The sequence below is a fragment of the Mirounga angustirostris genome, unplaced genomic scaffold (assembly GCF_029215605.1).
Source record: "Mirounga angustirostris isolate CCGP_5_RB_7025 unplaced genomic scaffold, mMirAng1.0.hap1 SCAF_8, whole genome shotgun sequence".
Taxonomy (NCBI): domain Eukaryota; kingdom Metazoa; phylum Chordata; class Mammalia; order Carnivora; family Phocidae; genus Mirounga; species Mirounga angustirostris.
The window spans coordinates 91,286,691-91,312,706 of record NW_026991716.1 but is presented as its reverse complement, the minus strand read 5'-3'; the positions used below and the strand labels follow the sequence as shown (position 1 = coordinate 91,312,706).

At 37.8% G+C, this 26,016-nt stretch overlaps 1 long non-coding RNA gene and 1 pseudogene across 3 annotated transcripts in view; one reads left to right on the top strand and one right to left on the bottom strand.

Annotated features, from left to right (window-relative positions):
- LOC123836298 (uncharacterized) overlaps positions 1-26,016 on the top strand; it is a 178,036-nt gene that overhangs the window by 71,793 nt on the left and 80,227 nt on the right. The gene's annotated exons all lie outside the window — the stretch shown is intronic.
- On the bottom strand, positions 3,339-4,223 carry LOC123836299 (small ribosomal subunit protein uS2-like; annotated as a pseudogene).

The following is a 26,016-nucleotide window of genomic DNA, read 5'->3' as shown; positions in this document are numbered from 1 at the left end:
TTATTGAGATATATTCGACATATATAAAATTGTATAAGTTCTAGATGTACAACATAATTATTTGATATTTCTATATATTGCAAAATGATCACCACAGTAAGTTTAATTACCATCCGTCACTTCACATGGTTACAACATTGTTTTTCTGTGATGAGAACTTTTAAGATTTTAAGATCTGCTCCCTTAGCAACTTCCAAAAATATGATACAGTGTTGTTAACTTGAGTCACCATGCTTGTACATTGCATCTGCAGGCCTTATTTATTCTGTAACTGATTCTTTCATAACCTTCCCCAATCCTACCTCTCACCTCTGGCAACCGCTAATCTGATCTGTTTCTATGAGTTTGGTTTCTTTAGATTCCACACATAAGTGAGATCATATGGTTTTGTCTTTGTCTGACTTATCTCACTTAGCATAATGTCCTCAAGATCCATCCATTTGTTGCAAATGGCAGGATTTCCTTCTTTTTTATGGTCTGAGCTTATTTTCTTTTCTATGAAGTAGACATTTATTATGTGAATGGCTTATTAACTGTTTTCTGTTCTCCCATAGTATGTTAACTCCATATTTCATTCTAACAAAGCAAACAGAACAAGTGGCTTTATTTGGAACTCAAAAGATAGAACCTTAGGTCAGACTATAGTTTCCAAGTTTTACAAAATTTTGGAGGTGTCCAAGAAATACTAATGTACTTTTCCATATTCTTATTTTATTAAAGTATCTTATTTAGAATTGTCTTTTTTTGAAAAAAAAAGATTTGTTGTTTGAATTTTAGATGCAAGAAAACTAATCTATTTTACATATACACTTCAATACTTTTTTTTTACATTTCTTTAACTGATGTATAGTTGACACACAATGATTACATAAGTTTCATGTATACAACATAGTGATTCAACAACTCTGTACATTATGCTATGCTCACCACAAGTAATCATGCTATGAAATCCCCATGACTTATTCATTCCGTAACTGGAAGTCTGTACCCACCCCTTTTTAGGATTTATTTATTTATGAGAGAGAGAGAGCAGGTGAGCGTGGGGTGGGGAGGGGCAAAGGGAAAGGGAGAGAGAGAATCTCAATCAGACTCCATGCTCAGCGCAGAGCCCAAGGCGGGACTCAATCTCAAGACCCTGAGATCATGACCTGAGCCAAAACCAAGAGTCAGACATTTAAATGACTGAGCCACATAGGTGTCCCTGTACCTCCAATTTTTGACAAATGTGTACAATTGTGTATTCACCATTACAATCAGGTTATAGAACATTATCACCTCAAAAATATTCCTTTTTGCATTCATTACTCTTCCCCCACCCCAGCTCCTGCAAACCACTGATCTGCTTTTGTCGCTATAATTTTGCCTTTTCTAGGATGTTATATAAATGGAATCATACAGTAAATAATCTTTGTGTCTGATTTCTTAAATTTAGAAGTCTCAATTTAGAACTTAGGCTTTTAAATTCTCCTATGGCTCATGCTTTTGGTGTTATACTTAAGACATTTTTTACTAACTCAAGATGACAATGATTTTCTCCCAGGAGTTTTATAGTATTAGTTAGTACTTACTTACTGATTTGAGATACATTTAAAAAAATATTTTAAAAATATTTTATTTATTTATTTATTTATTTATTTATTTATTTATTTATTTATTTGAGTCAGGGAAGGGGCAGAAGGAGAGGGAGAAAGCAAATCTCAAGCAGACTCCCCACTGAGTGCGGAGCCCGACTTAGGGCTTGGTCCCACGACCCTGCCCATTAAGAACGTCCAACTTTTGATTTCAGCTCACAGTATGATCATGATAGATGTTCAGATGATTTATTTCTTTTTTCCCATTTTTTTGATTGAGCTTTAATAGTTCATGTCTTTCAAAAATTTTCAAATAAATTTAAAATCAGAATATCTATTAAAGACATTGAATTTATAGCTAAAAGAAGATCTCCCCATGAAGAGAACTTTATGTCCAGCTTCAAGAATTAATTCTACTTAACATTTAAGGAAGAAATAATACTAATTCTAAATTGTGAATTTATTGGAAGAAGATGTTCATAATATTCCCAATTATCTATTTAATGTCAGTAGGATCTGTAGTAATATGTCTGTCTGGCTAGATCAGAGACTGGAAAACGTTTTTCTCTAAGATGTCAGATAATAACTATTTTAGTGTTCTTCCTTCTCATTGCCACCCTCCACCTCTTCTTGAATATCTTTTAAAAATGTAAAAAGTATTTGTAGCTTGCAGACTATACAAAATCAGGTTACAGACTAGACTTGGTCCATTGGCCATAGTTTACCAACACCTAGGCAAGAGTTTTATCAATTTTATTAATAATTTCAAAGAATCATGTTTTGTTTTTATTGATTTTCTCTATTGTTTTACTGTTTTTTTGTATCACTGATATTTGCTCTGGTCCTTTTTTTTTTCTTTTCATTTGTTTACTTGGTGCTTTATTTACTCTTGTTTTTCTAGTTTCTTAATGTGTAGACACTTAGATCATCTGTTTGCAATCTTTGTTCTTTTCTAATATAAGTAGCTAATGCTTTAGATAACTTTTAAGCACTGTTAGTTGCATCCCACAACTTTTGATATGTTGTGGTTTTTGTTCTTATTTAACCTCAAGATATTTTCCTATTTCATTCATGAGTTCTTCTTTGACCCGTGGTTTGTTTGAAGTATACTGATTGACTTCCAAATATTTGTAGATTTTCCATAGAGCTATCTATTTTTGCTTTCAAATATAATATCATTGTGGTCAAAGAACAAACTTTTCATGATTTTAATTGATTTAAAGTTATGAGACTTATTTTCTGATTCAGAATATGTCCTTTCTTGGTAAATATTCCATGTGCACTTGAAAAGAATATGTATTCTACTCTTGTTAGGTAGAGTGTTTTATAAATGTTAATTAGGTCAAAATTTTGGGAGTTATTCACATCTTTTATATTTTTATTGTTTTCTGTATACTTGTTCTCTCAACTATTGAAAGAGAGCTGTTGAACTCTCCAACTATAATTGTGGATTTTTTAAATTTCTCCCCTCAGTTATATCAGTTTTGTTTCATATGTATTATATTGTTTCAGTATTTAGTATCTTGAAGCTGTCTTATTAAGTGCATATACATTTAGTATTGTTAAGTCCTCTAGATAGATTTACCCCTCATTGTGAAATTACCTTCTTCATCCCTGGTACTATTCCTTGCTCTAAAATCTACTTTTTAGTATATTAATATGGCCGCTCTAGGTAGCTAGCTAGATTTCTTTCTTTCTTTCTTTTTTGAAACTGTTTATTTTCTGTAAACCTTCTTTCCATTTTGTTTGCCTTTGTGAAAGAGCAACTTAAGACCACTCCGTGGTTGTTCCTAAGCATTCAGTGGCCTGAGCAGTGGGAGCTGCAGGCCAGTCTTTAGTGGCAGGCTGAGTGCTCCAGTCTTCAGTAGGGAACTGCTGAATAGGCACCGAGGGCACCTGCATGCCTTCAGACCAGTCTGCGACTTCAGGTGGAGTAGCAGTGAACTCAGGAGCTGGAGCTGTCCATTCATCTTGAAACTCCTCCTTGGTCATAGCCTTTCAGCATTGGCCTGCTCTTACTTTGTAATCTCTTCAGGATCTCTGTAGAAGTAGAGATCAGCCATGACCTCCCATGGGTGTTCATGGGAAATGGGGCCACACATGCACAGAACTTCCTGGGCCAGCATCCACCACATCAGACCTACTGAATGAGCTCCCTTGTTGTTGCAAGGGATAACGATGTCCACATAGCGCACAGGAGAGTCTGTGTCACCCAGAGCAACGGTAGGCAGTTTAACATAAGATGCCTCTGTGAGAGGCTGGTGGTCCACCCTGGGACCAGTAATCACCAGAAGTCTTGGCTCCCAGAAGGCTGCCTGGATCTGGGTTAGTGAAGGTTCCAGGAGTGAAGCAACAAGCAATAGGAGTGGCTCCAGGAGCCGCAAACTTCAGCACACCTCGCTGGCCAGTATTCCTGGAGGATATGACGCTGACATCAGCTGGGTTTTCAGTGGCAATACTGGCACGAACTGTCAGCAGAAGGTTCTCCCGGGTTCTCTTCAGATTTATGATGTAGATACCATCACTTTGCCTTTTGTAGAGGTACTGTTCCATTTGGCAGTCAAGGTTGGAACCACATAAGTAGGTTCCTGCTGCAAAGAATTTGAGGACATCCTCCTCCCTCATTTCTAGGACATCAAGGGCTCCGGACATTGTGGAAGTTTCTCTTTGAGTTATGACAGGGATGAAGAACAATGTTGTATGGACCTCTCTCTGGGTAGCACGGAAAGTCCAGTTTTGGTTTGATTAGTGTTTTTATAGTGTATCTTTTCCCATCCATTAACTTTAATATTATCTATGTCTTAATATTTTTGTGCCTTGTAGATGGCATATAATTGAGTCTTGCTTTTTTATCTTACCCACAATCACTGCCTTTTAAGTTTGTCTAGATCATGATATTTAATGTAATTAGCAATATTACTGGATTTAAATTCAACATATCACTATTTATTTTCCATTTTCCCATCTGCTTTTTGTTCTTTTTTTTTTTTTTTTGACTGACTTCTTTTAGGTTAATTCCATTTTTATTTAAATTCCATTTTACCTCCACTACTGGCTTGTTAGCTATACCTCTTTGTTTTACTATCTTAGTGGTTACTCCAGAGTTTATAACATACATTTTAAAATTATTACTGTCTAGCTTCAATGCCCATATAGTATAAAGCTCATAACAGAATGCTTCCATTTACCTACCTCTATGTTATTGTTCTCATACATTTCAATTTTCATATATAGCTGACCCTTTAACAGTGCAAGGATTAGGGGCACTGACCCTCTGCATAGTCCAAAATTCATGTATAATTTTTACTCCCCCCAAACGTAACTACTGAAGCCTACTGTTAACCAGAAGCCTTATTGATAATGTAAACAATCAATTAACACATAGATTGTATGCTGAGTGTGTTATATATTGTATTTTTACAATAAAATAAGTTAGAGAAAAGAAAAAGTTATTAAGAAAATCATAAGGAAGAGAAAATACATTTACAGGACTCTACTGTATTTATCAAAAAAAATCTCTATAGAAGTGGACCTGCACACTTCAAACCTGTGTTGTTCAAGGGTCAACTGTCCTATAAACTTGAAAATTCATTGTTATTATTTTGCTTTAGTTCATTAGTTATCTGTTGAAGAAGTTTAAAACTAAGAAAGTATTTTCTGTTCATGTATTTTCATTTGCAGAGCTCTTCATTCATCTGTGTAGATCCAAATTATCATCTGACATAATTTCCTTTGGCCTGAAAAACTTTCTTCATTTTTGTAGAACAGCTCCTCTAGTAAAATTCTCTAAGGTCTTTTTCTTTTAAATTGAGATGTAATTGACATATAACATTGTAGAAGCTTAAGGTGTATAACATAATGATTTAGTATTTATATACATTGCAAAATAATAACCACAATAAATCTGGTTAACATCCAACGTCCTGCATAGTTACAAATTTGTTTTTCTTTTTTTTTTTTCGTTTTAAAGATTTTATTTATTTATTTGACAGAGAGAGAGACAATGAGAAAGGGAACACAAGCAGGGGGAGTGGGAGAGGGAGAAGCAGGCTTCCTGCTGAGCAGGGATCCCGATGCAGGGCTCGATCCCAGGACCCTGGGATCATGACCTGAGCCGAAGGCAGTCGCTTAACCAACTGAGCCACCCAGGTGCCCCGACAAATTTGTTTTTCTTTTGATAAGAACTTTAAAGATCTGCTCTCTTAGCTACCTCCAAATATACAATACAGTATTATTAACTGCAGTCACCATGTTGTACATTATATCCCCATGACTTACTTATTTTATAACTGAAAGTTTGTACCTTTTCAGTACCTTCACCCATTTCACCCACCTTGAACCCCTACCTCACCCCAAGCACCAATCTGTTTTCTGTATCTATGAACTCAGTTTTTTGTTTGTTTTGTTTTGTTTTTAGATTCCACATATAAATGAGATTACATGATATTTGTCTTTGTCTGCCTTACCATAATGCCCTCAATGTTCATGCACTTGTCAGAAAGGACAAGATTTTCTTCTTTTCTTAATGGCTGATAACATTTCATTGTAAATATATATAATAGCACACATTTTTTAATCCATCTATCGAAGGACACTTAAGTTGCTTCCATATAAGTTAGTGATTTCATTTCCTTTGGATAAATACCCACAAGTGGAATTGCTGGATCATATGGTAGTTCTATTTTTAATTTTTTGAGGAAATGCCATAGTGTTTTCCATAGTAACTGCACCAATTTACATTCCCACCAACAGTGCACATGGGTTTCCTTTTCTCCACATCATCACTAACACTTGTTATCTCTTACCTTTAAAAAAAAAAAAAAAGATTTTATTTTTTTATTTGTGACAGAGAGCGCAGAGAGAGAGAGAGAGCACGCACGCGTGCGCACAAGGGGGAGCAGGGCTAGGGAGGGGCAGAGGGAGAGGAAGAAGCAGACTCCCACAGAGCAGGGAGCCTGATGTGGGGCTCGATCCCAGGACCTGGAGATCATGACCTGAGCCAAAGGCAGACTCTTAACTGACCGAGCCACCCAGGCACCCCTCTTACCTTTTTGATAATAGCTATTCTAATGTATGAGATGATGTCTCATTGTGGTTTTGATTTGCATTTCCCTGATGATTAGTGATGTCGAGCACCTTTTCTTGTACCTGCTGTTGACCACCTGTACGTCTTCTTTGGAAAATGTCTTCAGATCCTCTGCCCATTTTTTAATCAGTTTTTTGTTTGTTTATTTTGCTATTGAGTTATATGAGTTCCTTATATATTTTAAATACTGCTTATCTGATATATGATTTGCAAATATTTTCTCCCATTCAGTAGGTTGCCTTTTCATTTTGTGGATGGTTTCCTTTGATGTGCAGAAGCCTTTTAGTTTGAGGTAGTTCCACATATTTATTTTTGCTTTTGTTGTCTTTGCTTTTGGTGTCAAGGAGCTTACTGCCTATGTTTTCCTCTTGAAGTTTTCTGGTTGCAGGTCTTCTGTTCAAGTCTTTAATCCATATTGAGTTAATTTTTGTGTTTGGTATAAGACAGTGGTCCAATTTCATTCTTTTGCATGTGGCTGTCCAGTTTTCCCAGCATTATTTATTGAAGAGACTGTCTCTTCATCATTGTATATTCTTGCCTCCTTTGCATAAAGTAATTGACCATATAAGTGTGAGTTTATTTCTGGCCTCTCTGTTCTGTTCTATTGATCTATGTGTCTGTTTTTGTGCCAGTACCATACTGTTGTGATTATTACACCTTCATAATGTAGTCTAAAGTCGGGAAGCATAGTGTCTCCACCTTTGTTCTTTGTACTTTTGTTGTTATTAGCTAATCATATTAATTGGTGTCTTCAGATATAGAAACTGAAGTCCAAAGTATAAGTTCAGTAAGGAGAGAGTGACAAAGTATTCTTTCCCTCATTCATTCCTTCATTCAGAAAATACATAGGGAATGTTTATGTGTACATTTTTAGGTCCTGAGATACACAAGTAAAAAAGGTAGGAAATTCTCTATCCTCATGGCACATTGGTTCTGGTCGGGAGAGATATATATACATACATGCATACAAATAAATTAATTAATTTAAAAAATGGTTGCAAATGGTGGTAAGAGCTATAGAGAAAATGGGGAAAGGAGGTTGCTACTTTTATAGGTAATTCAGTGAAGGCCTCTTTGAGGAGGTGATATCTGAGCAGTGGTTTAAGCCAACTCATTCCTGGATGATGGAAGAGACAGAACTGTAAAGATCTAAGCAGAAGGAAACATCAAGGATAACAGCCCTAGAGCAGAATGAACTTAATGTGCTTAAGGAATAACAAGCAAACCAGGGCAGGTGGAGCATAGTGAGGAAGAAGGAGAGTAGAAGGCAATGAACTGCGAGATGCAACGGGGGCCAGAACATGTAAGATTTGGTAGTGCTGGCGAGGAGTTTGTGTTTTCATTCAAGTGAGAGGGAGGTTATTGGGGGGTTTGGAGCAGGGGATTTACACTTGAAGAAGATTGCTCTGGCTATTGTATGACAGATAGATGCTAGGGTGGAAAGAATGGAAGGTGGGAGGTTGAGAGCTTTAGACTACATCAATCCAGAAAAATAAAACTTTTTGCATATAAAGTTAACAGGCATTTGAAAGAAGAGAAGGGGAGGAGATGGGCCAAGGAAAGGAAGACTGAGCAATTTGTCAGAAGATTGGAACTCCTGGCGAAAAGTATTTACTGAGAAATAGTAACTAGTGAGATTCCTGGTGTCAGTAAGTCTGAGACATTTTAAAACAAGTCGGTCCACTAGTCAATTTTAAGTTATCTGTGGTTCAAGGGTGTAAGCTCCCTCTACTATTCCAAGTTTTATTTAAAACTTGCTGCACATACCATACTGCATTGGTGGTACTTTGAAGGTAAAAAGGAATCAGGTTGGTTTCCAGTATAAGACCACACAGTATAGGATAAGGAGAGCATACAGAATATGGCAAGATGATTCACACGATAAACTAATCCAGTGGATTTGAGAGTATTAAACCATCAGTGATGAACAAAAATGGAAATTCCTCCAAGATTCCCAGGAGGGATTTGTGTAAACACTGGCTTTCCCAGGACATAGGTGATGGTGGTTTGAGCCAACTCATTTGAAGCCTGAAGGGCAGGATGACCTAGCTGATTCTAGGTCACACATTTAACTAAAGAACAAAGAGGCAGAATACAGTTTACGGTGTGATTAGGTCAGTAGCATAAATCTTTAGGCTCATCTTTCCCAATCAGATGTTTTTCCCACTGGTTACTTCTATTAATAATTCATTTATGTATTCATTTGGCAAATATATATGCAGCATCTACTCTGTGCCAGATATTGTGTTGAGAGCTGAGAATATAGCAGTAAATAGCATATAAAACATAACCAATTGGTAATTGACCCCACTCCAGCCTTCAGAATGGCTAGACTTTGGCTCAGTGAGACACAAGGACACCCATGCTGGGGCATTTGGGGGAAAGAAGCTGTATCCCTCTTCTGTAGGAACTTCTTATCTCCTTCATGTGGGGAGCCATTAGCTGCTCAAAACAAACTTAGCTATTATCATTATTACTGCACATTATTTATCTTTTCCTTAACTTTTTGATTTCCCTTACTATGTCTTATGTGAACTAAATTTCTAAAATAGTTTCCATACGTAGTCAGATCTTTTGTAATTTACCCTGATACACAGCTTGCAATAACAAAATTTTTGGTGTATGCTTAAATTATTTCCTGAAAAGGTCAAAATCTGTTCTAGAACAGAGTATTTTCTAAACATTTAAACAGAAAAAATAAAGGAAATGTAACAAACACTTTGGAAAATTGTTTGGCAGTATTGATCAAAGTTGAATAGACACATAACTTATAACCTAGGAATTTTACTCTCAGTATATACCCAGCAAATACAAAGAGTACTATTTGTATTATTTCATCAACATAAAGCTTGAAAACTGACAAAGCTCAGGAGACTGACTACCTGGGTGATTAGAAAGACCAGAAGGGAACAAGAGGGAGTTTTGGGAGCTGGTCATGTTCTGTTTCTTTACCTGGTTACATTGATATATTCACACTGTAAAAATTCATTGAGATATATATTTAAGATTTATGTACTTATCTTTATGGATATTATATTTGAATGAAAAGTTTTTTTTAATTTAAATTCAATCAGCCACCATACAGTACATCATTATTTTTAGATGTAGAGTTCAGTAATTCATCAGTTGCATATAACACCCAGTGTTCATCACATCACTTGCCCTCCTTAATGCCTGTCACCCAGTTTACTTTAAAAAGTAGAGGCAAAATGCATTTTATTATTCTCCCTGGAGTTCATAACTCACTATTTTGAAATACTTTGGATTCTCAATGAATATTTGGTGATGATTGCTGTCACTTTAATTACAATTTTTCCTTTTATCATCCTCCTTGGGGGATAATTTTTCAGCAAATATATGTTGGAAATTCTTAAAAAGAAAAAAAAAAAAACTAACCAAGCAAAATGGCTCTAATCCAGCATAATATTTAACTATTATTACAAAAAAGGATATGTGTCACTGAATTCTCATGCAGACAGAATTTACAAGTTATATTGAGCTAGACATTTGTTTTTATTTTTTTGAAATTAAAATTTCAAGCTTATATCCTTCAACATGACTCTCTTTCGCTATGGTTATCTATAAATATAAAAAATGGTCTTCTCTCAAGTATTTCTTGAATCTGTCCTATCATCTGATCTCAGCTCTCCTTGCTCTGGGGCAGGTTCTAATTATTCTTTCCTAGACTACTGCAACAACCTGATAATTTGTCACAACCTGACCCCAGTCTTGCTCCTTCAAAACAGCCCTTATCTAGCCTCTGTAGTGACACATCTTACAACAATCTGATTATTGTATTCCTTTCCTTCAAACCATCTCAATTAATGGAAACTCCATCCTTAGAGTTCTCTAGCCAAACACTTTTGTCTCATCCCTGACTCCTTTCTTGTTATCTGTCAGAAAAATCCAATTAACTCTATTTTCAAAACATAATCCAAAATCTGTTCATTTAATGTCACTAACATTACTACCATCTCTGTGAGAGCACCATCATTTCTTGCCTAGACTATTTATTGCAAAGGCCTGCAAACTAATCTCCTTGCTGCCATTCTTGTCTCCCTACAGTCTTGTTGTAGCAACTTGGTGGAGCATATTTGATGTAGCACCAGAGTGATTTAAACACAGGCAGGAATCTTACTTAGGAAGCCTTTACATATAGACTTTCAAGAAGAAGGGGGCTGATCTGAATATAGGTATTAGATTTGGTAATTAGCTCACTAATGACCTTGATGTATAACATTTCAAGGGAATATTAAAGAAATCAAGCAGTTGGCAGTGGATTAGGGTCTGGATGAGGTCAAAAAATGAAATTGGTGGTGTGATCTATATAAATAATTCTTTCAAGAAGTTTGTCAAGAAAGGAAGAAGGAAGGTGGAATGAATAAGGAGGAATTTAATCTTTATACAAAGCAATGGTACAAAGGGAGGGAAGAAAGTTTGAGAAAATTTCTATGTGATTGAAGGGGAGTTCTCCATCCCTAAAGGAAATATCCTAGGGTTATAGAGTTCTAGGATAGCTAGAGAAAAACTGGCAAATGAGAACGTAGATAGCTACGTCTCAGGAAAATGAAACCAGCCTGGCTGTGTAGGAAACATAGGATTGGATGACTATACCCAACCACCATCTTTAATTGTACAAAGGAAAAATAAAAATAAAGAATGTCCAAATTTAGGGACCCAAGAGATATTTTCAGAGTATGTCTTATAATCAACATAATATTAGTAACTGGGAATGACGTTCCTTTTGGATGTGGTCAGTATTGGGGAAGGACATAAGTTCCATTTTCCAGAACGGTCACATTTATTATTTTAGGGACTTTAATCATATCAACTCTTTGGCTTTATCTGCAAAATTGAAGATTTCTAGTTTTTAAAAATATATCTTAATTTGGAAACCACTACAATTCCGTAATAATTTAAATTTTATTTTTTTTGAGTCTTCTCTCGTATTTTCATCTCTATTGAATTATGGTGACACAGCTACTTTAGTACAAGGCAATAATTATAATGTCCCTAGTATTTGACTATGCCATTTAAGGATGCAAAGCATATTATAAGTCTTTTTGGCTACAATAGCACTGATGCCTCTGACAATAGTTAACAAGGCTACTGAAGCTCCCTCCCAGGTAGAAATTGATACATCAGAATCATCACTGCAGTGATGAAGTGATTCTTAAATTCAACTGATTTCAGATACTTTCTTTACTCACTTCCTGCCCTTTAAGACTTGTATTAACTTGGTTTGAACTAGGGGCTAAATTTGGTTTAATTTGCAGAACTCACAAAATTTGTGTTCAAAGTGTGTCTAATAATATTATTGAAAGAGGGGAAGCAAATTACACTTAAACTTCCTTTTGAATTTTTCAGCCATGACCTTAGAAATCATGGAGAAAACCATAACACCGAATATTACTTGTCATTATATGCTATTACATGTTATTACAGGACATTTATTATTTTATATGATGTGTGATGATTAATGAGATTTCTCTCTATAAAATTAGAAAGCAGACCTGTGTTTTTGGTAATTCCATCTTTGTGTTTGGTACTGTTTTCATACCAAATTTCACTTAATAAGTGCATTGAAAATATGGAGTCAAGTTAGGAATTAGAAGGAAGACATCAGACTTTTTATTTAACCCCTAACTATTAAATCTAGGCACAAAACCATAAAGAGAAAACCCTTAAAGGTGAGGATGTATGTAATAAAAATATCTATCTTTTGCATATTCATATTCCAGGAATAGATTTTAGCACTGCCCCACTTCTGATGGCCTTGTTAGCTAGTGCTCTGTAGTTCCACCATGATAGTGATAGAAGGACTCTCCAAGCACACTGCCATGTGCTGCTATATAACGAGGGCCCTGTTGACCTGAAGCTGCATCTGTGGTGGATCGATATAAGAGGATTCTCTCTGTAGGTAAGTTGGATAAGGCAGCCCAAGTGTGAGAGCACAAATGGATATGATTCTTTCTGGTGCACAACTGTCTCACTGGACAAAGAGAAATTGTTACCAGATGATGATAAGAGTGACAGATCCTGTGGCTAGGGAGTAGGTGAAAGGAATCTAGTGGTGTGTGTAGGCTGCCTCAGCTCCAGGTAGCTCCAGGGCTCTAGTGATGGAAAGCTTCTTGGGGAAGCTGGGTGTGATTGTGGTGAGTAAACATCCATAGGGTCCTTTCATGAAAAGTCTCAAATTCCAGCTTGTTATGGATTGAATTGTGTCACATACCAACCCCTCCCCTCTCATTGAAGTCCTAAACCTCCGTACCTCAGGCCTTTAAGTCTTTACCCTATCGGTAAAGATGGTGTCTTACAAAAGTAATCAAGTTCAAGTGAGGTCTTTAGGGTAGGCTCTAATCCAATATGACTGGTAACCTTATAAAAAGGGGAAATTTGGACATAGAGACAATGTAGAGGGAAGACCATGTAAAGGGAGAGAAAAGACAGCCATTGACAAGCCAAAGAGAAAGGCCTAAAACAAATCCTCCCTCACAGCACTTAGAAGGAACCAATCCTGTTGACATCCTGATTTCTGACTTCTAGCCTCCAGAAGTGTGAGACAATACATTCCTGTTGTTTAAGCCACCCAGTTTGTGGTAATTTGTTATGGCAGCCAATACACAGCTATCCTGACATTTGTTTCTTCATCCCCCTTCAGTAAGCCCTCTCCTTTCCTGGTTTACTAGCTACACACTTCCCTTCACAAGTCATTTCTAGTTTCATGCCTACTGGAAAACTTGTTCTTCCTCTCAAGGCTTCATCTCAAATTGTTTCTGTGCTAAGGATCCACCCTTTGCCCTCTGAAGATCTCTACTTCTGCAACTCAATATCCAAGAAGTGGAATCCCCTTTCCTCTTCATTTTGTGCTCACATCTCTTCTTTAAACAGTGGATGTGAGCCAACTGAGGTGACTAAATGAGAAGACTCAGGGGTGAGGATGTAAAAGAAAATACCAGGAAAAAAACTCCAAAACCCTAATTAATATTTCAATAACATCATCATGCTGCCTGTATATAGATAAAGATTCATCAATATAGTTGCCCCAGAATGTGCCTCTGTGTTCCCTGCCCCCATGTCAGTGTCTCTTTAACCTCAGAGAAGAAAAGTGAAACAAGAAAGTAGAAGGATTGAAAGTTAAAGAAATGAACAAGTTAGAAAGACTTGAATGTTTTCAGTACAAGCCTTGTTGTCAGCCCATGACAGCAGCCCTCTGTAGACAGGGAAACAATCTTCAGTATCTCACTTCACACTGGGAGTTTCCAGTGAACCGACTGCCAAGGGGTTTCAGACTTGTGGGTCTAAGAGTGAAGTGTTTACATGATAGAATAGGAAAGACCAAAATGAGTCCCTCTTAACCTCCTCAGAGAATAGGTACAAATGGAAATGGAATCAAGAGAACCAGGAATTATGCTCAGTTGTAAAGCATTTAATACAGTGACTCATGGTGAGCACTCAATAAATGTCAGTTGGTATTATTATTACCATATTTCGTTAACTCTGAGATGCACTTTTAAATTTTTTCAGGAATATTTTAAAGCAGTACGACATGTCATTTCACCTGAAAATACATTTAGAATGCATTTCGAAGTTGATTTTTTAAAAATATTAATCACTCATGGAGATTTTCTGATTCTTTCAATTTTTCAAATTTCTCAATCATGAAAGAATTTCTACAGGCTCCCTTCACCGTATCTATTCATATACTCACCATCTACACCATATACCCAGTCCTTTGCCTGTCACTGTCATCAAATTCACCATGTTCCCCTCAGATCCAATGCCCCCATTTTTGCTCTAGTTCCCATTTCCTCTGACCCAAATGATATCACTGTAGAAATTCTTCATTTTTTTTCTCTTGCATCATTCCCCTTCCATTGAATCATTCTATCAGCAAACGTGCATGCTGTTCTGTCTTGCAATTTTAAACTTTCTCTTGGCCATACTTTTCCTTCACTTTTCCTTCTAATTAGGGCTCATTTCTTCTTCCCTTTGCAGCAAAACTCCTTGGAAGAGTTACAAAGCATACTTCTTTTCCCCCTAGCATTTTTAACAGTTTGGAAATCAGAGCACCCATGAAATGAAAACTCACAATCACTTACATGAGCCTAGCAATGATTAGTGAAGAACAGCAAACTTGTAGCTCTTTCAGCTGGCCTTGTCATGAGTTTGGAAAGTTCTAGTTGAATGATACTGGTTCAGAAAACAGGCTCTGGAGTCTGAGTGGATTCAAACCCTAGTTCTTCCAGTTATTAGCTGTGTGATCATAGACAGGATTTATTTGTAACTTCTAAGTTTTAGTTTCCTCAACTATAAAATAGGGGAATAGTACAATTACCTATGCATTAATATTGTTATTGAATTAAATCAGGTAATACATGTTAAGTACTTAGCAAAGTGCCTGTGACAGGGTACTCAATAGAGTAGTTCTCATCCTCATCATCATACGTCATCTTATGTGCACATATAAACACATGTACCATGATTCATGGTGGACCATACCAGAATGACCATATAAAAGGTTTATTCACATTATATAACAGGCAGGGCAACATTTTACTCTTTGCTTCATCCTCTTTTGGTGAAAATACCTTCCATTCAGTTGTGACATAGTCATAGTGTTATCAGCCTAGCGAGGAACACCAGAATATTGTAAATGGCGAAGTCTTTTCATGGTCTTCAGCAATCTATTGAAAATTAAAATGTAATTAGTGGGACAAAACAATGGTTTGCATCTTTTAATTACCGTTCTATTTTTTGACAGAATGTTTTAATTATTGTTTTCTTTTCTCTTCTCTTCTGTTTCTATTGATTTGTTGCCAGTTTAATTGTGCCACTAGGACCTCCCAGTTCTCAATGAGTTGGCCTCAGGGGATTCTGTCTGCTTCATTGTTTTAAAGTAAACCAGATCTCTAAATACCTACAAAACAAAATCAGAATGTGAAGCCATCTTTTTAAAATGAGGGAAAACTAGGAGGAATAAATAATAAAGCATAAGATTCAAGGTATAGAGGGAAATTTAAAAGAGAGAGCCATAATTACTGACTTTAGGTCTAGAGGAATGATTATTCTTAATAAATGTGCTATAGACTTACCTATCTAAGCAATTAATGCAGAGGAGTAATAAAATAACAGAACTTAAAAACTTTTTGTTTGGGCTCACCGGCCAAATTATTTCTTCCAGTGATGTCAGATGAGTTGTATTCTGAAGAGTAGAGCCTACAGATGGGTGATCACTGTGAAGTACTTTAGTGAAGTCTATCCATCAATGACTTACTATTCTCTGTTGATTCTTTGTTTATTGAAAATTTCCAGTTGCCTTTAAAGTGCAAATTTAGTGAACGAATTTTAAAATGGCAGTAAAAGATAAAGAAGACATCAGTTAATGTTTGTTTTTATGACCAATTGGCCTAGTAAGGAAAGAAACAAGTAAGGAAAGAAACAAGATCAACTGACCTAGTAATCAAATAGTGAATGGCCTGTAAACACTACCATGAATGATGACAGTGTTGTCTCAGACACACATGGATTGCAGTATTGGCTCCACCACCATGTAGACCTTGGGTAAGTTACTTGACTTTCTGAATCTTTATTTTGCCATCTGAAAATGAGGACAATGGTAGTACCGTCCTTATAGGGTTGATGTGAAAAATTAAATGAGATAATGCATATAGAGCATATGGTTAAGTGCTCAGTCCATGTTGTTATAATAGTATCAGAAAGCCAAGATTCAGTACAAAGCCTCTTCAGTGAGTATACACATAAATGCCTCCCTCCAAAGGAAGCAAAAAACAAATGTCCAGAGTATTGCGGCATGATCTGGCTGGGAGTATTAGCTGGGATTTGGTGTTTCTTTGTCTAAGTGTGTTCTCTTATTCCACTCATGGAAGAAATGGCGTCCTGGAGCCACTGCCATGCCTAAAAGTTGGGATATGACCGTGGAGCAGGTCCCAGTGTCATACCAGTGGTTTCTGAGGAATTTAGCTTGATGAAGATTTTGAAACAATAGTATGATAGAGTGGTTTTCAACTGTTTTTCACCATTACCCAGAGTAAGACACCATGATTTGTCACATATACACATACATACACACAACTGAAACAGAAGTTTTATAAAATAATACTTACTCTTATGAGGTATCCTTTGATTCTTCTCTCCTGTCCTATTCCATTTTAGTTTACTTTTTTTAAGTATCTGGTTTCACCAAATTGATTTTACCCCCTACTGAAGGATCTCAGCACAGTTTGAAAAATGCGCTGTAATGAACACTCTTCTCTACCAGTTTCCTAAGGTCATTTTTGCTTTCTTCATTCATTTTTCAACGTCTTTGTAATTTTCTCTCTAGGTGAAGTAGATGCTATTACATAATAAGAGGATCTAACTGGCAGTTTCTAGAATCAGTTCCTAGGCTGGGTGAAAATGTTTTTTGTGGGTAGGATTTTAGGGGTGTGTTGAGATAGAATAGAAGCACAGAATTTGAAAGCAGCAAGGGTTCTTTTAGGGTTGAGATCAGGCCATAACACCTTGCTGTTTCCCCAGAGGGTTTCAAAATATCTCGGACGCCTACTTGTGCTTCCACTTCCTGAGCATAGTCACTGACATGAAACACCTTTAGATGACTGATCTGGGGCTTTTCATTTACTCCCTCAGCCCCTTTGAGTCTGGATAGCCTCTATTACTGCTCCTTGTGGTGTTCTATAAAGGTTACTTGATGAGGAGGAGAAGGAGGGGCTGGAATCTGCTCATTATCAGCAGCACCTCATGGCCAGAGCTGTTGAAACATGCAAGGCAAGTAAGTCTGAATGATCTCCAAAGCTGAGAGGTATCATACCAATCGCGCTAGCTGGGAAGCTGGCAACAGGACAACCGTCTCAGTGCACCTTATGTGTTATGATGGGCAGGACCAGAAAAACACGTGCCTCTGCTAACTGGCTGTCCTCAGCAGACAAAATTAAGTGTCATGATGCTATGTAGCATTGTACAAGCTATCTCTTCAGTTAAATTATAAGTTCCTGGAAGTAGGAATATATGTTATTTATTTATTTATTTATTTTTTGTATTCTTCTCTAGAGGCATGCACATTGTTTACACTCAGTCAGTATGGGTTGAATGAATATGCTCTGGCTGCCGCATTTTCCAGATTTGCTATTTAATTTGTTTGCCCTTCAATATAAAATGCTACTCCCTCCCGCCTCTGCCCCCACCCCTGCCGGAGATTGGATTGATTGAATTAGATTTAAGAAATTTTAGACATGTAGAAAAACTGACAGCTTACGAATGTGCACGATTAGTTGGTCATCCATAGTAATAGGGATGTGTGAAGTCTTTCTGATGACATGAAGAGAATGTGTGAAACTTGTAAGAATTCAAACAATTCATAAACCTTTAAATATCTTGGCAACTTCATTTTCAAAATTACAGAAGTGATGAGAAAAACTTGTGATGAGTTGAGCAAATTCTCTGCCAGACTTTCTTTTTTTTTTTTTTTCTTAGCGGTACTGAAGTGACTACAATAGAAGAATGGATGCAAGCTGCCCATTTTGTCCCAGTTGTTTGAATATTTGAATGGTTTTCCAAAAGGACCATTTTGCAAATGGAGTTCGGGGGGGGGGGGGGGGTGGAAGTAAACTTGCCCCTGAGCTGAAACTTGATATGTCTAGTTGTAATAAAGATCATGTTTTATGATAGAGTTACCATAAATACGTGAGCCACAGGGGTTCTCATGAAAGCACCAGGGAATGAAGACGTGACTGCTGGAACAGGTCTTCAGGTTTTATTTTCCTCATTTGGTTGAGTCCACTTATCTCTAATGATTCTTTAAATAAAAGGGAAGTACCCCTTTCATTTAGTTTCCTTCAAGCCAGGGGGAAAAAATGTGAAGCTTTGAAAAAGACCTCTAGGCTGTAGGCTTTATTAAAAGCAAAACAAAAGCAGACACCAGCTGTAATTTCATAAGGACAACAGTGGCCATAGCAGCCAGCGAACTGGTGACCTCACCAGTCACAGAGGTGCAACATACGCCAGCAAGCGTGGATCAGCCAGGGCCAATGGGCAGGTGAAAGGTAGAATCTTACTTACAACGCAAATGCCGTCAAGTGCCTGGTGGTTTGAAGAGGGATTCAGAAGAGCTTAGATGAAGGACAAAGTGGCCATTTGAACACTGGCAAACCAGAACCCGAGTTCCTTGGGCGCTTGGAGCTTGCCAGGTAGTTCACTTTGGCGTTTGAGGGGATAGGTGAGAGTATGTGTAGCAGGTATGAAGTGTAGCTAACAGAAGGAGGGGCTCCGAAAATTCATTCATCCATCAAACATAAACCGAGTACTTTCTATGGGGATTATATTCGTTTTATTGATGAAGAATTGCTGAAGCCCAGACCCTTTCTGGATCCTTAAGTGCCTGAAGCTTGGAGCACTCTTCTTTCGCAGCTCCCCCGCCCGTCTCCCTCGTTCTCCAGTTCATTCCTTGCTGAGGCTGCATACCACCCCCAGCTCCAACTCAAGGTTCAGTTCATAGCTTAAACGTGACTTCCAGTGCTCTCTTCAGCAGCACATGTACTAAAATGTGACTTCCATAGAAAAGCCTCCTACCTCCCCACCCCCACTTTATCTGGATTCCTCTTGTACAATATGTCATTCTTTTCCTTCCCAACACTTAACACAACCACAAATAAATAACTATCTATGGACTTCTTTGTTTAAAGCCTGCTTCCCTGCTGGGCAGAAAGCACCATGAAGGCAAGGACAGGCCTGTTCTATTCACTGGCCCTGAAGAGTGCCAGTCTCAGGGCAAGATGAAGACTTTTTTTTTTTTTTTTTTAAGATTTCATTTATTTATTTGAGAGAGAATGAGATAGAGAGAGAGAGGGGATGAGAGGGGGGAGGGTCAGAGGGAGAAGCAGACTCCCCGCTGAGCAGGGAGCCCGATGCGGGACTCGATCCAGGGACTCCAGGATCATGACCTGAGCCGAAGGCAGTCGCTTAACCAACTGAGCCACCCAGGCGCCCAAGATGAAGACATTTTGAGAAACTTCCACCCCCCGCCCCAACCGCAAATTTTGTCACTGAAGCTAAAACAATATACATGTATGTGGAAATTAAAAGAGCCATTTTTGGATTTTCTGATTGTAAAACTCTGGACACACAGCTGTCGCTTTGTTGGATGTCTATGCAGGGACGAGTCTGTTTACCAAGGAATCTGACCTGTCATGTGGTAATTTGTCCAAATTCCCATAACTAGTCAGTGGGAGAACTGGGATGCCAACTCAGATCTGACTGATTTTCAAGTCTGCCTCCTTCCATCACACCAAGCAGAAGGAGAGGGAAGGAAAGGAGAGGAGAGGCGGGGGGAGCTGACACATGGTTTCTGCCTCGGTAAGACTGGTTTGTGCACCTAATGCTGTAAATGTATACCGCAAAGTTTGGCTCCTTTGTAATCGTCCTTTTATTCATTCACTCATATAGCTGATATTTACTGAGTGTCCATTAGGTGACAGGCACTGGGAATACAGAGGTAGGTAAACTCCAGCTCACAGCTCAAGGTCCAGTGGGGGTGACACCAAGCAGACAGATGGCAATGCAACATGGTCACTGCTGTGACAGAAGTAAGAACAAAGTCCTAAAGAAACACAGTTCCAGTATTCTGGGTGTCCACTGGTAATAACACTTATTTGACAGTAGTAACTCTATTTTAGAATAATTATAGTTTCCCTTGAGGGAAAAAAAAGAAAGCTTGTAGCATTATTGAGCTATCCCTTGAATGTACTCAATCCAAGAAATGCTACGCACCCTCTACAAGGCTAGGTGGCGATTCTTGTATTAGGAAAAAATCCTATTATGAAAAATCCTATAGCACTAAAGAGAAGCATTTAAACAGATTCTATGTTAAGATAAAGATTTTGTTCTTTCTTCCCACCCAATATTACATTCACGTGTGAAAATTTTGCCACTGCTTTGATTTAAAACATCATGACCCATGTAAAAACAAATTTTCTCCTGCCTCTTATTGGCCAAGCAATGATTTTAAATGCATTCCCTGATCCACCCTCCCAATCCTGCCCTCTCTACTGCAACCCCTATCTCAGCTGATGGCACCTTCATCCTTCCAGTGGCTTGGGGATCTTTAGCTCCTTTATTTCTCAAACACTTCTTTCATATGATAGGAAATCTTATTCACTACACTAAAAATATTATATCCCATATCTGATCATTTCGTACTACCTTGGTAGACAGCACCACATCTCTATTGCCTCCTCATCGACCTCGCTGCTTCTACCCTTCCCACTCACTCGCCTTCTCCACACAGGAGAGCGATCCTTCTAAAACCCTTGAGTGGCTTCTCATTTTACTCAGAGTTAAAGACAAAGAAAGGATCTGCACTGGCCTATGAAGCCCCAAAGGATCATTCCTGTCATCTCTCTGACCTCAGCCCCAACTAACCTCCTTCACCCCACTCTTTTTTTTCCCTCCAGGGGACTTTGGACAATGTCTGGAGGCACTTTTTGTTGTTACAGCTAGGCTTGGGGTGTGTGCCGCCAGCATCCAGTGGGTAGAGGCCAGGGCGGCTGTGAGCCTTCCTACAGTGCACTGGATAGCCCGCAGCACAAGTTACTAGCCCATAATGTCACTAGTACTGAGGTTGAGAAACTGGATTATCCACATGTCTAATCACCTCCTTCAGGTCTGGACTCAAATGTCACTTTGTCAAGGAGACTCTTCCTGATCCCCCTACTTAAATGTACTGCCAACATACTCCCCAATCTCTGTATCCTCCTTGACATTTTCTTTTTTCATACCACATCACCCACCAGCATGCTGTATGATTTATTTTTGTTTGTTGTTTATCTTCTATCTGCCCAGCTAAGTTATAAACTTCACCAGAGTAGGCATATCTGTGTGTCTTGTTTACTAGGCCAGAAGAGTGGCTGCCAATGGTAAGCCCTCAATGCATTTCGTTGTAAAAACAAATTTAATGCTCATGCATGAAAGACTCGTAGCCGGACTTTGGTAAGATGTGACTCTTCGATCCTCACCTGCCACTCTATATCCTCCTTAGGGGTTCTTTAAAAGGAAATAATCATCTTGTCAAAACTATCAGTTTGCATCATCTGTTGAGGGGTAATTTGAAATTCTGAGTTGAAGGGTTTTCTTCTGTAATTTATATTTGCCTTTGAAAGAATTAAAATAATATTACCAAGAAGCTCTGTGCTGTTTTTCTCCAGGTATAAATAAAAGATGTGCATTCAGGAAATTTCCTTTCTTTGTATTTGGTATGACTGCCAGGCAATATTTATTTAACAATTTCATAATTTGTCAGCTCTCTTTGAGGAAATGTTGCCAGAAAATGGCCAGTAGAGAATATTTATTGTTTTTAGACTCCAAAATAAAGAGAAGGATAGGTCCCTTATCTTATCAATGCTATTTTGTAGGCATTAATAGAGATTTTAGTGTTTTGTCCTCTTCAGTTTGAAATGTCTCCAGACATAATGCATTGGTTATTTCTTCTCAAAGTTCAATAGCCATGATTCCCAGTAGGTTTTTATAATGGTATACACTTCAGTTTTTCCTTTTTTTTACTTGACAATGATCTTGCTTTTATTGGAAGATCACTTTTAGATGCCATTTGAATATAAATTTTTGGTACTTGGGAGTCTCTCTAGCCCTTTCCTTCAGGAGCAAAATTTGTCTCTCTAGAGGGGAAAAAAAGGACTATTTTGAAAAGGTTCAAACTACCAAAAAATATTGTTTATGCTCACAATATTGCAAATGTTTGCCTTCATAGCTCATAATTCCGCCCCCCCCAACCTGTTTCCATTCACACATAAGTTGTTCATTACACAAGGAGTCTGGGAGTCCAGTACAAGGAAACTGCACATTTCCAAGTAAATTGCAGGTTTCGAGATGATACAAATTTGTTGTTCAGGCACACACTCTGGTTCTTCTCCTTTCTTGCAAACATGTCATATTGATTTGCTGTTTAAAGGCCATTTGCTCTGTATGTCTTTCTTAAACCTAATGAACAAAAATAGGGGTATCATTGTTTTCTTTGTTCTAATGGCACAGTAAAGTTGGTTGCAACACAGGGGAGGGAAACTGGCAAACAACTTTTTACTTTTAAGCGCAACTTTCAAAATAAATCTTCAGGCAAATGCTTTGGAGACATCTCAACAAATGCCCTGTGATCTTTAGCTGGACTGTCAAGCTATTTTTTTTCCCCTTTTAAACATCAGTAGCTGTACTGCTTTTCTGTAAAACAAACAGAGCCGATTTTGAAGGGGGGAGTCAGTAATTACATCTGATTTCCATTATGATTTCTCTTTTCTGTGCTAAACAAAGAAACTGACACCAAGACAAAATCTCTTCTTACTTTCCTAAGGTTTGAATGCGTCCAAATGAATGAATAGTTGATAACTTTGTAGGGTTCCCCAAATGTTCCAGAAGACAAATATGGACCATTTTAATCTTATGATCACTCTTGATTTCTTGACTTTTATCCTCTTTCATTTATAAAGTAAATTTCCTCAACCAGGATTGGTAAGAACACAGGGATTTTCAAATATTGAAATAATTTTTAAAAATTGCATTATCTTGAAGTCAAGAGGTTTGGGAAGGAAATCCCAGACTTCCTAGGACTGACTTTATTTTCAGGAAAAATATAGCTAGGGTCTGACATGGGTGATGAGGAAATGGATCATTAGAATGTACATGCATCATGTGGACATATCAGTGCCTTCCTTGAACTGATAATAGCCAGTGTTTTCATAGGTTGTTTCTTAGAGGACAAACTATTCACTTGGTATATGCACTAAAATATTTTTACATCTTTTATATGAGAGTGACATAAATATATTGTTAATATATTTGTGTTCTAGTACCCCATGTATGTGCACTTAGAATAGTTCTAGAGTTCCTGCATGTTTAGTTTTTCTGCAATAAACCACAAAGTATATCATGAAAATTATCACTCAACAATAGCAGAAAGATATAAAACATTAAATCATTATGGTAGAAGGACTCTAGCATACCGATATAAATTTCCAATCAGGCAGTGGCGATTGTATAATTAAGAGTCGCCATCAGGTTAAGATCCACTGAAGAAAGATCTCGCTAGGCCTAAAAGACAAGAATCAAGTGGAAAGCACTCAGCTATTTGTCATAACCAGTGAGCTTAACGGAAAAAACGTGACTGTAGATTTGTTTCCCCAAATGGTGCGCTGTCTTAGTGATTCAGAAGGGGGAAGTACAAGTTTTAAAAATGGCTTATGCTCAGGAACAAAACTCAGGTCTCTTTTCTGTTCCTGTAGTGATATATGCCAAAAAATAAGAGTTGGTTCTCAGTCTGGTCTGTCCACAGATGCATGGTTTCTTTCTTTAACCAGCTGTAGCTAATTGCAGGAGGGCCTCCTCTTGTGCTGAACATGAAAAGGAAACCTGTAATTTATTGCAACAGACCGGACCGTTTCTGCTGTACCGCTAGCTTTTCTGTCATGTCAGGGAGTGGATTTCTCATGGTACATTGGCAGCTCAGAGACTGGAAAACAGCATTAGCTGGAGAGAGAGAGGGAGAAGAGAGAGAGAAGAGGGTTTCAGAATCCCTTCATGTACTTCACAGAGTGCAATAAAAGAATAAACTGGAAACAGAATTTCCCTTTGCAATCTGCCAGGGGCATTTTTTTGGGTGGGGGCTATTGTTTACACACAGCTCTTTGAATCAACTCCACTGACTTACTAAGATACAAGTACGTGTTACATGTGACATGCGGCAAAGGAGCTGTTTCTATTGGGCAATCATCCTGAAATGCCCAAAGAAATGGCCGAGGAGATGTCTCACTGTAAATAGAGTAGGGCCCCCTACTTGCCCCCTATCCTCCCCACAGGCCTTCATGGTTTCAAGGGGCTCAGGAGTTCGGTGAGGTATAAAATAGGCATGAAATAACTGGGCCAGACTGTTATGAACCGGATCTGCCCATCAAGGTGTTTACTAGCAATTTAGTTCCTAATGAACTAGACCCCGCCCTGCCTTAAGGCCCACTTGTAAATGCTTGTCGAAGTGTTGCCCTTCTTTTGTTGAGTGGAAATCCAAATGAAAAGACATGCTATTTTGCAGCAGTGGAAAGAAACAAGTTGAGAAAGTGCCATGTACGTTTTCCAGTTGAGTCATGGCCCCCTCAATAGTCCTTTTGTATGAGGGTGGTAAGTTTTCCCTTGACGGTCTGACAAGTGTGAAGAAGGGAGCCCCGGGATGCTAATTCCCAGACAGCTGGGTGGAAACTCCACAAGGGTCTCCGAAACGGAGCTGTTCTCATTATGTTGGGTGCACGTGCACGTGCCCTCTCCCCATTCTAATAGTTTGGGAAAGATTCTAATTAAGCATAGGATTCCTAAGGAAGCCCAATCATCGGCCCATCTGCTATGATTGGCCCTCTGGATGCTCCCTGGGGTCATTTCCAATCCAATCCATCAATTCCAGCTAAGATGATGCTTCTTAGTACAATTTGAATCATTGAAAAATACCTACTTTTGCTTGTGTGACTTCAAGAAACAAATCCTGTTGCAGTTTTTGTTCCCGAACATTGTTAGGCAATGATTTCACTGAGGAAATTGGTCAACAATATCCATTTAAGTAACTAAGAAATAACTGAATAACATATTAAAATATGTTAAAGAGAAAAGTGCCAGTTGAACCATGCATAAATACACAAACAAATCAAATAAATATGTGTATATATACCTGTGTGTGTGTGTACATACATTACAATCCAGGAGTCAGTGATGTCTAGTCAGATTCATATTTGCTAACTGGAAAAATATTATACAATTGTGTACATCCCAATCACATGATGTCTATTTTTCATCCTTTGTGGAAATAAGGAGTATAAGGGACTTTTCAAAAACCTCAAAAAGTGAATATTAACCAGTTTTCCAACCACAACCCTCACAAATAAGCTTCCGTTTTTGATTTCTTATATTAGTTTTCCATAGGGAAGTTGTTCCTCCCCTCTCACAGGAAAAAAGGGATCCATTGTGCAAAACCACACAACCATCTCTGCCTCTGACAATATATAACTTCGGGTTATAGGAAGTCTGGAATTGTTATTATATTACTAAATTATCTTTATTTTCAAACTATTTTCCCAAGAAACTCAGTGTTTTTGCATTAGAAAAGTTAAATAGAGAATACACTACACTACGTAGTTCTTAAAATATACCTTACAAGTAGTTTTTTCCTTTTTCTAAAATTTTTTTCTGTTTGTTTTTAAATTTTAATTCCAGTGTAGTTAACATACAGCGTTAAATTGGTTTCAAGGGTACTATATAGTGATGCAGCAATTTTATATATTACTCAGTGCTCATCATGATAAA